This window comes from Silene latifolia, chromosome 4 (genome assembly GCF_048544455.1).
Source record: "Silene latifolia isolate original U9 population chromosome 4, ASM4854445v1, whole genome shotgun sequence".
Taxonomy (NCBI): domain Eukaryota; kingdom Viridiplantae; phylum Streptophyta; class Magnoliopsida; order Caryophyllales; family Caryophyllaceae; genus Silene; species Silene latifolia.
Window position 1 is genome coordinate 17,900,763 of NC_133529.1, and position 16,238 is coordinate 17,917,000.

The 16,238-nt window shown below is 40.4% G+C and overlaps 1 non-coding gene across 1 annotated transcript; it reads right to left on the reverse strand.

The window, feature by feature from the left end:
* Positions 1–15,779: 15,779 nt before the first annotated feature.
* Positions 15,780–15,886, reverse strand: LOC141654565 (small nucleolar RNA R71). The gene has a single exon (XR_012548121.1). It is a non-coding gene; the product is annotated as a small nucleolar RNA R71 (small nucleolar RNA).
* Between the last annotated feature and the right edge of the window lie 352 nt (positions 15,887–16,238).

A 16,238-nucleotide genomic window follows, 5' to 3' on the forward strand; every position in this document is an offset into this window, starting at 1 on the left:
GAGCCCTCATGGGAAGTGGGCTTCCACTTCCTTTTAATTTTAACTCGTGGTCCGGCTCGAAAAATGCTAAATGTATATGACGCGGTTTTATTATAAATCGTCATCGGTTATCGGTTATTAAAGCATCAACTAATAACACGGATTAGTTGAATTATTAATACATGTCCGACAAAGACAATATTGTATAATTAATTCAATATACATTAATTAAATATAATTTGTTTATATTCAATTTAAGAATTAACTGCTTAATTTGTCTTAGCCATTATTATTTAATCCGTATTAAATAATTATCTCAACATCGCGTTTGACTAATTACTAGTCAATAACTCCGACTAACTGGTTAGTCAAATTTGGCATCAACATGACTGTATTTTCATACCGTCACATCTCTCAAACGTATCCCATAGGTGTGACTTTTAGGGACCAGTTGATCACCGCCATCTGTATGACAATAACGTCAAACTTATCTAGCAAGCCAACCGTTATTGATAAACGTGGACCAACTGATAATAATACAAAAGTATGCCCTTTGATCCTTTTAGAGATTTATAAGTCCTTGCAGTAACTGTAGAGGACACCAGCCCCAACAAGCTCCCACTTGTCCGTACAAGTGTACGTGCAATGACGTTATCCGCATTAACTGGAGGACACCACCTCCAACAAACTCCCACTTGTCCGTACAAGTGTATGTGCGATAACCGATTCTCATATCCATTTAAAAATTTCTCCCACTCAATGTAAAACAATTTGCAGATCCGGATCCGCAAAGGTCGTATTTTACAATCGATCTGTATCAAGAGTGGTTTCCCCGACTAGAGAGTAACTTAACTGATAAAACGAATCCGTATCCGAGCATGGCCATGCATTTCGATTCTGACTCCTCGAGTGGCCCCGAGAAATATCGAGTACACGATAAAGGCTGAATATTTCCTTCAACTCGACTCCTTCCGATCTAAGCACGGCATGAAATGACCCAGAAAAAAATCTACTTGGCCCCTGTTACGGATGACCGTGAGAAAGAAACCAAAGTCACCCAAAATCGGCCTTAGTCTCAAGAGAGTCGATAGTCAAAAGAATCGACTCTTAGGATCACCATGGAGGTCCTATCCACGACTGGGCACCGAATGTTATAAAACATTTAGGACTCCACGTCGATGTCACAATTGTGTCCTACGAGATATCCGTATAACTCGCCTCTGTGATTGGTCAGTCAACCGTTTGACTTATGGCTCGTTGAACCCACCATCAACCAACGTCACAAAATAATTGCCAGAGTTATCAGCTCACGTGGGCAATTAAGGACTGAAAAATATAATGTTTGTTCAGTTCACTTTGTGGTGTTCAAAATTGTCGTACAATTCCACATGAAAAACAAAATATATATATAAATATCAAAACGATGATGTCGTATAGAGTACAAAAGAGAATGAATCTAATCCATAAAAGAGTACTACAACTCAGGAACACGTTTAATTCCCATGGAATTAACATGCCCTTCATGCTTATCTTGTCGTAATGGTTTAGTGAGAGGATCTGCTATATTATCATCTGTAGCAATCTTTTCTATCACTACTTCCTTTTGCTCCACTTAATCTCGGATTAGATGAGCTTTCCGTTGTACATGTCTAGACTTGTTGCTAGACTTAGGCTCCTTAGCTTGGAAGATGGCACCTCTATTGTCACAATAGATGGTGATCGGGTCATTCGAACTAGGCACTACGAATAGTCCTTGTTAGAATTGACGCATCCATATCGCTTCCTTTGCAGCTTCAGACGCGGCATAGTACTCGGACTCGGTCGTAGAATCTCTTTGTAACACTTTGTTTGGAACTCTTCCGGTGACTGCAGCGCCATTAAGAGTAAAACGAATCCGGCATCGAGATTTCGAGTCATCTCGATCCGTTTGGAAGCTAGCATCTGCGAACCGGTTGCGCATAGCTTTTGATCGCCTCCATAAGTCAATGCCCAATCTTTAGTCCTCCGTAGGTACTTAAGAATGTTCTTGACACCATCCAATGTGAATCACCTGGATCTTTGTTGGAATCGACTTGTGATACTCAATGCATATGCCACGTCCGGACGTGTGCATATCATGGCATACATGATTGATCCTATTGCCAAAGCATAAGGAATCCGGGTCATGCGCTCTTTCTCTTCCGGTGTCTGGTGCACGAGACTTGCTCAAATGCACCCCCGGAGCCATAGGAAGAAACCCCTTTTTGGAGTTAGTCATGTTGAATCTCTCTAGGACTTTGTCTATGTAAGACTCTGATCGAGAGATAACATCCGACGTGATCTATCTCGATAGATACGGATGCCCAAAATTCTTTGTGCCTCACCCAAATCTTTCATCTGGAAATGGTTCTTCAACCATACTTTTACCGAAGTTAAGAGAGGTATGTCATTCCCAATCAGGAGTATGTCGTCAACATACAATATTAGAAAGACAATCTTGCTCCCACTCGACTTGATATAGAGACATGGTTCCTCGACCGATCGAGTAAATCCATTTTCTTTTATCACTTGGTCGAAGCGATGATTCCAACTCCGAGATGCTTGCTTAAGTCCGTAAATGGAACGCTTAAGCTTGCACACTTTCTTAGGATGTTCTGGATCGATGAAACCTTCGGGTTGTACCATGTACAACTCTTCCTCCAAAAAGCCGTTTAAGAAGGCGGTTTTCACATCCATCTGCCAAATTTCATAGTCATGAAAAGCGGCAATCGCTAAGATAATCCGAATGGAACGCAGCAACTAGTGCAAACCTGGCACTTGGGTGAAACCTTTAGCAACTAGTCGTGCTTTATAGATATCTTGTTGACCTTCCACAGAATGCTTTATCTTGTAAAGCCATTTGCATTGAAGGGGACGAACCTTAGCAGGTAAGTCAACAAGATCCCATACGTTGTTCTCATACATGGAGTCCATCTCGGATTGCATGGCCTCAAGCCATAGCTTTGAGTCAGAACTAGTCATGGCACCTTTATAGGTTGCGGGTTCACTACTCGTCAAGAGTAGAATGTCATCTATGTCATGTTCCTCGACCATACCAATGTATCTGTGGGAGGAACAGGAGACTCTTCCCGACCTCCTAGGTTCTTCGGGAATATTCACCGCAGCGGGATTGAAGGAATTGGTTCCTCCAATGGTTGCTCGGTATTTGGTTCTGGAACCTCCGAGCACTCGAAGGTTCTATCACTCTTTGCATTCTCGAGAAATTCCTTCTCTAAGAATGTCGCACTAGCCGCAACAAATACACGTTGTTCGGTTGGCGAATAGAAGTAATGACCAAGTGTTCCCTTAGGATAACCTATAAAGTATGTCTTGACCGATCGCGGGCCGAGCTTATCCTCGTGTCTCCACTTGACATAAGCCTCGCAGCCCCAAACCCGTATAAAGGACAAGTTAGGGACCGTTCCCTTCCATAGTTCATATGGAGTCTTGTCAATGACTTTAGACGGACTTCGGTTAAGTATTAGAGCGGTGACGAGAAGAGCATAACCCCACAATGAGTCGGGCAACACGGTGTGACTCATCATGGATCGAACCATATCAAGTAGTGTTCGATTTCTCCGTTCGGACACACCATTCAACCGAGGTGTTCCGGTGGAGTTAAGCGTAAGGCAATCCCACGAGTCCTTAAGGTGTTGATCAAACTCGTGAGAAAGATACTCGCCACCACGATCTGAACGTAGTGTTTTAATCTTTCTACCCAGTAGGTTCTGTACCCGATTCTGGTATTCCTTGAATTTCTCAAAGGATTCACTTTTGTGCTTCATTAAGTAGACATAACCATATCTACTTAAATCGTCTGTGAAAGTGATGAAATACCTATAGCCTTCTCGTGCGGTGATTGACATAGGACCACATACATCCGTGTGTATGAGTCCTAATAGGTCAGCAGCGCGCATTCCAACACCTTTGAAGGAAATTCGAGTCATCTTACCGATGAGACATGATTCACACGTGCCAAATGATTGAAAATCAAAGGCCGAGATAGCTCCATTCTTTATGAGCTGTTTTACGCGTTTCTCATTAATGTGTCCCATACGGCAGTGCCATAGGTATGTTTGATCTTTGTCACCAACCTTTAGCTTTTTATTCATTACGTGTAATATTTCGGTGGTCTGATCTAAAACATAAATTCCATTCATGGAGACTGCCTTGCCATAAATCATATCGTGTAATGAGAAAATGCAAGAATTATTCTCTATTACAAATGAAAAACCAAGTTTGTCAAGTGCAGAAACTGAAATAATGTTTTTCGAAAGACTGGGTACATAATAGCAGTTATATAAAAATAACTCAAATCCGCTAGGAAGCTGGATCACGTATGTTCCCCTCGAGACGGCAGCCACTCGTGCTCCATTCCCGACACGCAGGTCCACCTCACCCTTTACGAGGGGTTCGATGTTTCGGAGCCCCTGCACATGATTACACAGATGAGAACCACAACCAGTATCTAGTACCCAAGTTCCGTAACTTGCGTGGTTAATCTCAATCATATGAATAAAAGTAGGAGAAGAAGACATACCAACAGGTTTAACGCGACCTGCTTTTATGTCCTCATGATAAACAGGACATGTACGCCTCCAATGCCCAGTCTTGTGGCAATGATGGCATTCCATGTTATCATTCTTGCTCTTTGTCGCGCCTGATGAGTTGCTCGACTCACCAGGCCCACTCTTAGCTGAACCCGACTTCTTGAACTTCGGCTTACCTACTGCTAGGTCTGGCTGAACTTTGCCCTTACCCTTGCCCTTGTTTGACACAACGAGAACATCCTGTTTCATGCTCCCACTAAACTTCATGTCCTTCTCGGTCTGTACGAGAAGGGAGTGTAGTGCATGAGGACTTTTCTTCAAATCATTCATATAGTAATTGGCTCTAAAGAGCGCAAAACCATCGTGGAGTGAATGAAGCATGCGGTCAATCACGGTGTTCTCACTGATCTTACAATCAAGTGCCTCCAGTTTCTCGACATTCTCAATCATGCTGAGAATGTGTGGGCTAACCGGTTGGCCCTTCTGGAGTTTCGCCTCAAAGAAGCGACTGGTAAGCTCATAGGTCACGATTCTCGGAGCTTTCGAGAATTCCTTAGTGAGCGTAGTGAAAATCTTGTTTGCACTTTGGGCTATGAAGCGTTTCTGCAAATTGGATTCCATTGCAAAAATAAGTACGTTCTTTACCGCACCCGCTTCCATGGCGAAATCGTTATACTTGTCGATCTCGTTAATTCCAGCCGTGGGGCCTGGGTTTGGTAGGATGGGCTCAATCAGATATTTGAGCTTCCCATCAGCAATGGCAGCATTCCGTAATGCCGCCTCCCAGTCCGCGAAGTTTGATCCATCATTCTTCAGTCGAGTAGACTGATTCATCTGATCCATGAAGATCCGAAGCCAGGACTCACGGTCCAATGTGACACTTGGCATTGGGTCGTCAGTACGGCCAGCCATTTTGTTATTAGCAGTTTAATGATCGTGTTCTACACTGAAAAAGGAAGAAAAACAAAAACAAAATAAGCAACTCATCGAGGTGATTTAAGTCTATTTAAAAATTCATTTTAACGTGTAGACTCATTGCACTTGCATAATTGATCTCCCTCAAGAATTATACAAGAGATCCCAAGACTCAATTTCCGTAAATTGATAAGCCAACTGTTTAGCTAGTTCTTCCGTAAGAACTCCTGGTCGATAGATTTCCGTAAATCCTATCTATAGTCCACCATAATCACAGGATCGTACGAGTGACCATAGTGTTGAGATAAAATAGGTCAATTTGTTCCAACTTACCCGACGTAGAAGGGGTCATATTATGCCTACCGACGAAGAAGGGACTCATTGGAGTTTGACCTATAAAGACCATTCTCAATTTTGGTTTATACGAGGAAGATCCCATCAACTTAGTTTTAATTCATTTTAAGTGAACGAAAAACTAGCATTACGTGAATGAATTAATTTAGGTGATGGCTTAAAAAGATCGTGTGACATAAGAATGTCATAGAAAACTAACACGTGACCTCTATATGAGTCAGTTTTCATGCAAATATTAGGTGGTTTGGTTTTTAGGCGGAATATGATGCATATTATCGTTACGAAAAATAAATAAAAGAATGCAATACGTAAATAAAATTCCTAGTGTGGCCTATCCTAATAAAAAGAACATAAAACAACTTTGGAATCCACCGTTGGACCCGAGAAGCTTGTCTTGATGTTCCATCTTGATCCATGTAGCGGGAGTGAGCATCCGATTCTCCATCTTTGGTCTTCTCAAAAATTACAATTTAAAATTTACAAAATATAAACCTATTTACATTCTAAATAAAACTGTAATTACAATTGAAAAATCCAAAACGGAGATACGAGATCTCAAAATACAACCAAGACCGTGTTCCATCATTACGGTAACACGTTCTACTAAGGCCACACTAAGTTACAACTGTTTGTAAAATAAATAAATACGCAACAAAAGCATTCAAAACATTCAACAATAACGATAAATAAAATGCATCAACTAAAACAAATTTATTCGTGACATAATTCCGTAATTATGTTAAATTTATCCAAACCACCAAAGACAATTAAAATTATGTGACAAAACCGCTTTAATCAACTTAATTTTAATTCATTACAATCCGTTACTTTAACTCGCTTTAAAGTAACTAAATGGTACGTGAGTGAACCGTTTCACTATCAAGCGAATGCATAAAATCCGTGTTATGCATATGATATGGCCAAAAACCGATTTTTTTTTTTTTTTTATTTTAGCTGCTAATGCCGTGAGCAGCAAAAAAGGAACAAAACAAAAAAAATTTCTTTCTTCTCACGGCTTGACCGGGAGCAACCAAAATTTTTTTTTTTTTTTTAATTCAGCAGGAATGTCGAGACCAAAAAAAACAGCAGCTCAAAAAAAAAAATTTCAGCGGCTCAATAAACCGAGAGCCTCAACTGACAAAACCAAATCGATTTGACAAAACCCAATTGCAATTTGAACATAATCCGGATTAAAACAAAATTACAATTGACATGATCTTAACATATTGTAATGAATATCGATTACAAGAACAATATGCAAAGAACAAATCGAAAACAAAACAAAAGATCGTCTGATCCAGCAAGAATTGTGTGGCACGCAATTCTAGGCAAAAAAAAAAGAAAACAGGCCGAGGAACAACAATGGCCGCACGGTTTTAAAAAATGCCGAGACAAAAAAAATTGTGCCGCACGAAGTTTTATGCAAACAATATTATCGATTCAAATTCGTTTGATGGAAATCACATAGAAAAATTTACGTGGCCTCGCTCTGATACCACTTGTAGGGTAATATCCGTATAAGACCCTTAAAATTTAGGACTATAACGCAAATTTTATGTGATTTATGGTCATAAACGATGATACGTGCATTTTATATAGTCTTTTTAGCCTATTTTATGCACGTATTTCTATGCTTTTATCGTGGTTCTATGCTACGAAATGCCCCGAATTGCATACTTTGGAAGTTCTTGTCTTATTTGCAGGAATGAGCCATAAAGTAGCGAAATCAAGTCATTTACCGTCCGTTTTGCATGCATTTGGAGGAAGAGATAATTTGGAGCGGGAAATATTGCTGTCTTGGGATGCGTGAAGCTATTTCGGGAGCTAAGAGGACAAGTCAAAGACCAAACTACAAGACCAACACGAGCTGGAACCAGGAACCACTCGATCGAGCAGTTTCTCTTGGTCGATCGAGTGAACAGACGGAAGAACTGTTCGATCGAGTGGCCAACTGTTCGATCGAGCCTTATCTTTGGTCGATCGAGTAAACAGACGCAGAAACTGTTCGATCGAGTGACTTAACTGTTCGATCGAGCAGTTACAAGCTATTGGGCCTCTATTCACGTGAAGTTTAGATTAGGTTTTATGTTTTGAGGTTATATATAAATCAAAGGGGATCAATATACGGGACTTCTCCCTCTCTCCTCTTTTTCTCTGGGAACGACACACACTGTTGCATTATTACTGTTACTTTGCTTTTTATTCCGGATCATTATTTCAGTAACATTTCTTCCCTTTTCTCTCTTTAATTTAATTTAATGTTTATTATTTGTTCTTTCTTTATTTCTTGTTCTCCTTTAATTATGTCTAGCTAAATCCCCTTAGTATGTTAGGATTAGGGAAGCCGTGGTAGCAATGTGTTTTAACTGACTTATATAGATTAGTCTTGCGATAGAAATTGTATTAGGCAATTTAATTGTTATGCGGTCGAATGAATGCATGCAGGAGACCATAAATTTAGTTAACCCCGACCTAGATCGAAAGATTGGAAGGGAAGGCTTGCTTAATTACAATAGGGTATTGCAGTGAGGGCGAAAGTTAAGCTGTTTACGCTCTAGGGCGGTTTAAGGACCGAAAGGTGACGACCATAGCTCTTCTTATCAATAGTCTAATCGCCTTAGTATTCCCGATAGTATAAGATCTGATAGCTGCCACGGTGGACCGACTCCTAGCATACTTCCTTTCTTTTATTGTTAACTTCCTTTATTCCTTTTCTCTTGCCTTTAGCTTCAGTAATTTAGTTAGTCCAAATCAATCAAAACCCCCATTAGTGACATTTAGACAGATAAATAGACAAATAGATAGTACACCGCCTCCCTGTGGAGATCGACCCTACTTACCGCTGACTTCTGTTAGTTGTACTTAGGTATTTTATTTTTGGTACGAAACGACAGTATCAAATTTTGGCGCCGTTGCCGGGGAGGCAATCTATTTATTTATTTGTTTAATTTTATCGTTTGTAGCCTCGGGGATTTTTCCCTTGAGGCCGTTTTAATCTTTTGATTAGTCTTTGTTTTGATAGGCCTTACGGGTACTACCTAGACAGTTCTAGGTGAAAAGACGATCAAAGGGAAGGCTTTAGTACCTTTGACCCATCACGATGTCCCGTTATATGGAGCAGTAGGTGATGCGCTACGGGAGATGTGGTTCTGCGAGCACAATGCGGTCGTAGTTGTGCCGCCACATCCACCCTATCAATGGCCACCGCAACAAGATCCTCCCGATATACAAGAAGAAGAAATTGCGGAGCTGAAATCCCATCTGCAGACACTTGCATCCCAATTGCAAGATCGTGACCGAGAGAGGCAAGATCATGATAGACGCACTTCTTCGCGACTTGAAAAGCTCGAATCGACATTGCTCGGTTAGCGGTGAGATACAAGAAGAAGAGGTTGCAGAAGCGAGATCTTTAATGGAGATACTTGCATCTCAAATACGGAGAATTATGATCGAGTGAGGCAAGAGAGTGATAGACGTGCGGATGCTCAAATCATTGAGCTGGAGTCTAAAATTGCTCAGTTAACAGCTGAGTCGGATAATTGGCAACCAGAAGAGGTATACCTTGCTGAGAACGGTTTTTCCCATGAAAAAACCGTGTTGCCCAATGCTGAGGACGACTTTTATGACTCGGACGACGAGTTTCTATCACATTTCATTGCCCCACACGAGGATTTCAGCACAGACGGGGAGGAATCACTCGATCGAGTGACTTATATTGGTCGATCGAGTGATTTTCCAGGAGAAACTGCTCGATCGAGTGAAATTGCTGCTCGATCGAGTGGAATTCAGGAGGAAGTTGGTCGATCGAGTGATTATTCTGCTCGATCGACTGACTTGGCCATTTGGAGCATTGATGCGTTACTTGGGGTCATTTTAGACGATAATTTTGATGATAATAACGGATACGGTGAGTCCCCCCTATTCAAAGCCGAGCTGGATGCGCTTGAGGCTGAGATTTACGGGATGAAATCCATCAAGGAGGTTGATAAAGAAGTAGCTGAGTCGGTATTTACTCCTATCACGGATGAGGTATTACATTCCTTTGTCAGTGATTCCGTCGTTGAGAGCAACCAACCTGAGGTAGTAAACGGTAATTTTATTATTGTTTGTATATTGCCTCCTCTGATTCATGCTTTTTCTTTTAATGCTTTACCTCCTCATATGTGGACGCGTAATTTAACGATTTTTCACCATCCTTATCGTCACAAACTTGTTAATTTGAAACGGGACCCTGATATACTGACAATTGCTCCCGCGCTCCTATATTTCGTGGATAAATTTAGGAGTTCGCATAGGAAATTTGTTAGACTTAAATGTTTACATATTTTTATTTCCTATTTCTGTAATCCACTTTTGTGCTACTTATGCTTTTGTGTAGCACATGCGCAGCTTTTTGACAGGTTGCTGCGCGCTTTGAGCTGTTTTGATTGTGATTAATTAGAGGAGCTCGAAGAAAAAGAAGGTCGAGCTGGGACCTGACTGAAGCTAGCGCTACCCGGGAGGCAACCCGGCGATTTTATCTTGCATTTTTATTTACTTCCAGTTGTAATAAATGGTTTTTATACCATAGACTTCTCAGTATGCTTGTCTTGTTAGTTTGCGGGCTGTTTTTCATTGCATTTTGCAGGAATACGCTGAGGATCACTCGATCGAGTACTTTTTGTACTCGATCGAGCACTTTTGCTGCCAAATCCATTCGATCGAGCATTTCATCCACTCGATCGACCACCTGCAAATAGAGAACCACTCGATCGACTGCTATTTTACTCGATCGAGCAGTTTTTGAGCGCCCATGTTACTCGATCAGACACTATTCCTCTAGATCGAGTATTGTTGACTTGGATTAGCTTCCTGAGACGGTTTTCCGGGCCTTAGCAACCTCCCATTTCATGGTCGGTTTGGGGAGGTCCCCTTATTCGCGCATTTTGTGAGTTTTTCCGCTTTTACTCTCTTTCTCTTTCAGTTTGCATCTCCTTTCCATGTTTTGGTACAATGGGGGCATTGTACGGTCTGGTTTGGGGAGGTTATGCATCCATATTTGTGTCTGCATCTTGTTTTTATTGCATTTCAGTTATCACGTTTAATTTATGTTTGCATTGTTGTTTATTTTCATAAAAATTCAAAAAAATTCAATAAAAAAATCAGAAAATTGTTAAAATTCAAAAAAAATTTGCACGTTTACTTTAGCATGTAGGTTGAGTCGGAACGGTAGATTTCAATGATGAAATTGCACTGCAATTGTCTTTTTGCTTAAGCCTTGCATTAAACTGTTATCTTTTAGCTTTGTCTTTTTGCATAATCTACGAGTTAATGTTTAAATTTAGCTGAACGAATAGACTGGACCTTAAATTTTGGCAACCTACTTATAATTTCTAAGATTTAGAGCCTTATAAACTGGTGTCATTTATGACCAGTTTCATGTAGGATTGTGAGTAGTTACTCCTTGCATATCATGTATCATCAATTTGCACGTTTATGAAATTCAATTGCTTTTTTGCTGTCATACATTCGGGTTAGTGGTTGGTGTCACATGCATGGAGGTGCTTACAATTTCCCTTTCTTTCATTTTTACCCATTTAACTCCACATTAGCCAAATTTGCCAGTTGACCCTTAGCTACATCCAAATTTAGCCTGCCTTGTCAAGCTAGTTTAGATTGTTCTGCGGTATTTTGTCTATTGTATCAAATTTTGGCTTGGATTCTGTTGAATCGGAGTTGGTAATTTATGAAGAGGGAAGGAGGATGATGAAAAAAAAAACGTGAAAAAGGAAAAAAAAAAGAAGTTGAAAACAAAAAAATGTGAAGAAAAGAAACCGAAAAAAAAGAAATAGAAAAGAAAAAAAATCGAAAAAAAAAAAAGATGTTGATGAGACGGTTTCTGCTCCTATGTTCTATCTTATATCATTTGAGGAGTATTTCTAGTTCGGTTTGGTGAGATTTTATGCCAAATGAAGGGCATATGCTTAATTCATAATTGAGTTGGAAATGGATATGTTTCATATGGTTCTGTTTAGGTACTAGCTTGATCACCTATACCTCCACATTCCCATAAATGTTTTGCCTTTTCTTACCCATTGCCTCACCTTACCATATTTTTGTAAGCCCTCGGCTGTGACGGGACCTTGTTTGGTTGGAATGTGTGTACGGTAGTTAGAATTGTCTATCATATTAGTTGCATGCGTGTTTATGTGGGTCGTAGTTTAAGTGAGCGACTATTTTTCTTTCTCTCTTACATATATATGCTTACCCTTTGCTTTATGAGAGAAGAGTGACCCGTGAGAGTCCATTATTAAAGGTCTTGCAAGGTCGACGGTTCAGCTTTATTATAAACATCTTATAACTCGTTTGCATTTGACTGTCTGCTATAAGTGCTAGTTTGCTTGCATTAAATTGGTTTAAGTGGGCATTTGTAGCTAGCTCTGAGTTATCCTTTTCCGTTCCTTTAGTTGCATTTCAGTTTACTCGGGGACGAGTAAAGGTTTGGTTTGGGGAGATTTGATACGTGCATTTTATATAGTCTTTTTAGCCTATTTTATGCACGTATTTCTATGCTTTTATCGTGGTTTTATGCTACGAAATGCCCCGAATTGCATACTTTGGAAGTTCTTGTCTTATTTGCAGGAATGAGCCATAAAGTAGCGAAATCAAGTCATTTACCGTCCGTTTTGCATGCATTTGGAGGAAGAGATAATTTGGAGCGGGAAATATTGCTGTCTTGGGATGCGTGAAGCTATTTCGGGAGCTAAGAGGACAAGTCAAAGACCAAACTACAAGACCAACACGAGCTGGAACCAGGAACCACTCGATCGAGCAGTTTCTCTTGGTCGATCGAGTGAACAGACGGAAGAACTGTTCGATCGAGTGGCCAACTGTTCGATCGAGCCTTATCTTTGGTCGATCGAGTAAACAGACGCAGAAACTGTTCGATCGAGTGACTTAACTGTTCGATCGTGCAGTTACAAGCTATTGGGCCTCTATTCACGTGAAGTTTAGATTAGGTTTTATGTTTTGAGGTTATATATAAATCAAAGGGGATCAATATACGGGACTTCTCCCTCTCTCCTCTTTTTCTCTGGGAACGACACACACTGTTGCATTATTACTGTTACTTTGCTTTTTATTCCGGATCATTATTTCAGTAACATTTCTTCCCTTTTCTCTCTTTAATTTAATTTAATGTTTATTATTTGTTCTTTCTTTATTTCTTGTTCTCCTTTAATTATGTCTAGCTAAATCCCCTTAGTATGTTAGGATTAGGGAAGCCGTGGTAGCAATGTGTTTTAACTGACTTATATAGATTAGTCTTGCGATAGGAATTGTATTAGGCAATTTAATTGTTATGCGGTCGAATGAATGCATGCAGGAGACCATAAATTTAGTTAACCCCGACCTAGATCGAAAGATTGGAAGGGAAGGCTTGCTTAATTACAATAGGGTATTGCAGTGAGGGCGAAAGTTAAGTTTTTTTACGCTCTAGGGCGGTTTAAGGACCGAAAGGTGACGACCATAGCTCTTCTTATCAATAGTCTAATCGCCTTAGTATTCTCGATAGTATAAGATCTGATAGCTGCCACGGTGGACCGACTCCTAGCATACTTCCTTTCTTTTATTGTTAACTTCCTTTATTCCTTTTCTCTTGCCTTTAGCTTCAGTAATTTAGTTAGTCCAAATCAATCAAAACCCCCATTAGTGACATTTAGACAGATAAATAGACAAATAGATAGTACACCGCCTCCCTGTGGAGATCGACCCTACTTACCGCTGACTTCTGTTAGTTGTACTTAGGTATTTTATTTTTGGTACGAAACGACAGTATCAAACGAAAATACAATAGAAAAGATAAAGGTAAAGAATCAACCTCGGGTCCTAGTGCAATTCGGCAAAATGAATAGAAATCAACGTAGATTTTCTCCTAATTGTTGCACCCAAGACCGTCTGAGACCATGCCCTTGTGCTAGAATGTATTCTCTAATTGCCTTGCAATATTGAGAGAATTGTTATGTGAGTTTTTGCTAGATGTGAGATCTAGGTTTTTCAGAGAGAAAATGCTCCTCAAAAACCCTAATATTTTTGCAAAATGAATCATTAGGTTACAAAAGAGAGAGAGCGCTCTTTTGTTTGCTTCATTCGGCCAAAACCGTGAGCCCTCATGGGAAGTGGGCTTCCACTTCCTTTTAATTTTAACTCGTGGTCCGGCTCGAAAAATGCTAAATGTATATGACGCGGTTTTATTATAAATCGTCATCGGTTATAGGTTATTAAAGCATCAACTAATAACTGCTTAATTCGTCTTAGCCATTATTATTTAATCCGTATTAAATAATTATCTCAACATCGCGTTTGACTAATTACTAGTCAATAACTCCGACTAACTGGTTAGTCAAATTTGGCATCAACATGACTGTATTTTCATACCGTCACATCTCTCAAACGTATCCTATAGGTGTGACTTTTAGGGACCAGTTGATCACCGCCATCTGTATGACAATAACGTCAAACTTATCTAGCAAGCCAACCATTATTGATAAACGTGGACCAACTGATAATAATACAAAAGTATGCCCTTTGATCGTTTTAGAGATTTATAAGTCCTTACACTAACTGTAGAGGACACCAGCCCCAACACGATCGACCACCCTACTTGGTCGATCGACTGACCTCGTGAGTTTTATTTCGGTTTAATTGTTTTAATTGTTATATTCGACGAATCGAGTGCACACGACTAGTTGAATGCTTAATATTTGACTGACCCATTAGATCGAGAGATAGGGACAATTGATTGACCACCAATTAAAATGACTAAACTATGCTGAGATCGAAAGATAGGTAAAGTTTAGATTATCAGTCACTTTTCAGGACGAAAGTCAGTATTAGTGATATTAGGGACTTATAGCGAGATCGAGAGATGCTATCTGTTAAGAGTGGACCGAGAGGACCTCTTGTTTTCCCGCCTCATGTGTTTGATTTAGACCTACTTAGTATGCTGCCGCCGAAACTATAGTGAACCGACCATCCTAGTACCTTTCTTTTATCTGTTTTATCCGTTTATTTAGTTTATTGTCTTTTATTGCCATTAGCTATAGACCAAATCAAATCAACCCCCACATTCGTTACCTTAGACTAAATTAGACAACTATTAATTACATTCGCCTCCCTGTGGTTCGACCCTGTTACCACTAGCTTCTGTTAGTCTTAATAGGAAATATAAATATTATTTTTGGTACTCACAACGACGGGTATCAAATTTTGGCGCCGTTGCCGGGGAGGCAATTGTTCTAATTTTTAGTTGTTTTTATTTAGTCTTTCTTAGTTTAAGGGACATCCGTTCCTTAAACTTTTCTTATATTATTTTTGTAGTTTCTTCTTATGCGCAGGTCACAGGGTGGTGAACTAGTACCGTTCAATCCTGAGATTGAGAAGACCTTGCGCGAGTTGAGACGATCATCTAGGATATTGCCGACAGAGGAAGAGCTGAGTACTCTGTCTAGTTACTACGAGAACGAGTTGTTCGAAGAAGATCCACCTACATCTCCTGCTTCTACTTCTTCAGCTGAGACAGTCACATCTCCGGAAATTCCAATCATGGCTGAAGAAGCAACCATAGCAAGTCACTCTGAGCCGACAGCTGTAAATCTATACAAGGGGTTCGAATTACCGGGAGCTGATAGGAAATTCGAACCGAAGCCTTCTTATATCAACTTGGTTGAGAGGAACCAGTTCGGGGGTGCTGCAAATGAAGATGCAGCCAAGCATATGGAGATATTTATCGATTATTGCTGCTCTATACCCCCACCGACCGGTGTGACCCAGGACCAGATAAAGGAGACCATGTTTATATTCTCACTCCGCGATGCTGATAGGGAGTGGTACATAGATCTGGATCGAGCTGCTCATGGGATCACCGACTGGAATTCATTAGCCCTGACATTCTACAAAAAATACTTCTCTGCCTCGAAGACGAATGCCATTAGAGATCAGATCACGAGCTTTAAACAGGGACCTGATGAGAACTTTCATGAAGCATGGGTCCGTTTCAAGAAGCTGGTGCGAACCATTCCGCACCATGGGTTCGAAAAATGGAGTCTTTGCAATCGGTTCTATAACGGGTGTATGACGATCGAGAGGGCTATCTTGGATCTGCGACCAATGACCGATTTGCTGAGAATATGGGAGAGACTAAGGGGTGGAAGATCATTGATGACTTAGCCACCCATAAAGCTAAATATGGGAATTCGAGAGGCAATCAGAGGAGGAGTGCTGAATCCCCTTCTGTAGCTGCATTAGAGGCTCTCACGACGAGGTTTGACAAATACGAGTTGGGAGGAGCTTCAAAAGGAGGGATGTATCATGTGAATGCTGTTTCGACGGTCCTTTCGTCTGTAGAAGATGTGGAGCTGAGGGACATGTTTCAGAAAATTGTCC